This window comes from Suricata suricatta, chromosome 7 (assembly GCF_006229205.1).
Source record: "Suricata suricatta isolate VVHF042 chromosome 7, meerkat_22Aug2017_6uvM2_HiC, whole genome shotgun sequence".
Taxonomy (NCBI): Eukaryota; Metazoa; Chordata; class Mammalia; order Carnivora; family Herpestidae; genus Suricata; species Suricata suricatta.
In genome coordinates this window covers 63731690-63733246 of record NC_043706.1, presented here as the reverse complement: position 1 = coordinate 63733246, position 1557 = coordinate 63731690, and positions in this window count along the sequence as shown.

The window sequence follows — 1557 nt, the reverse complement described above, 5'->3', positions numbered from 1 at the left end:
TTTATAAAAGAACCCCTTAGCTGTTAGATGTTGAGTTTAAACTCCAAGAGAAGATTTGAATGCAGGCATCCTTCCTGTAAGGTACACTCTGGTTGGGTAGACAGAGCTTAGGCCATGTCACCTTGAAGGCTGCTCAGTAGTCCAAGGATAGGTGGCTGCCATTGGGCTGGGTGGCCAGTCCTTATTCACTCTGCTACAGGAGACCCAAGCTACACGACACCAAGCTTGGGACCACATGTGCCTACCAGGACAACTTAGACATCCGAGCTCCAGAACTGCATAGCTGGATTGGAAAATGAATGGCCAGAGTGGGAAAAGCATGAGGATATTATCTTAAGTGAAATAAACCAGTCACAAAATGACAAATATTGTGTCATTCCACTTACATGAAGTACCTAAAGGAGTCAAATTCATAGAGACAGAAAGTAGAAGAGTGATTGCCAATGGATAAGGAGAGGGTAAGAATCAGGAGTTATTGTTTAATGGGAAGAGTTTCAATTTTACAAGACGAAGACTTGGGGAGATGGATGGTGGCGATGGTTGCACAGCAATGTTCATGTATTTAATGTCATTGCATTGTACACCTAAAAATGGTTCGGAAAGTTTTAAAAAAGTCAATCAAAGCATTCTAAACACAGGGGGTGGCTTGAAGTATTTTAACCTGAAGAAAAAGGAAGGCTCTATTTATTTTTAACTCAGAAAAGGTGCAATAAGTACTCTGAGTCAGAGATGGAACCCAGTCTTGACCCTGTCACCAACTATTGGTTTTTGTTGACCAAATCACATTCATTCAGAGGCTGTTTTTCTGCATCTGTGAAAGGGTAACAACAACTGTCATGTTTAGTGAGAGTTTGATAAGAGGGTAACACAACCTTGACTTAGATGTTTTCAAGTATCTACAGGCCAAATCCAGCTTCTTATAACAACATCATCATCACCATCAATATCATCATCATCATCATCACCATCATCATCTTATTATTATTATTATTATTATTATTATTAACTGAGAAGAAGAAAATTCTCAAACATCAACACCATTCAATGATACGAATTTGGCTAACTATGGATACGTCATAAAAACATGAGTGTTAAGAATGATGAACGAAGAACAAAATCAGCCTCTGTGCCAATAAGGAATATTCAGTAAGCGCGAAAAACATTTATTTGGTATTTTAAAGAATAAAAAAGAATAAGGTTCTTGGGTAGAATGTTACATGCTATGAGAGGATTTTTTTTGGAAAATTTAAAACGCATTGGGAATGTATACTTCGAAGATCTGGAGGGATAAATGGAAGAGATTAAGGATGCTGAATGTTGACCATCTCTGTGCCAACTCTTACTGATTGCCTCCTCCACGCAGATTCAGGGAAGAGATGAATCAAAGGAAATGCACCCTGGACTGCAGGAGTGTAGGCGTTTGTGATAGTAACATGCAGTTAGAAATATATGTCTAATCAGGGGCACCTGAATGGCTCGGTGAGTTAAGTGTCCAACTCTTGATCTCAGCTCAGGTCTTGTTCTCAAGGTAATGAGTTCAAGCCCTGTTCTGGGCTC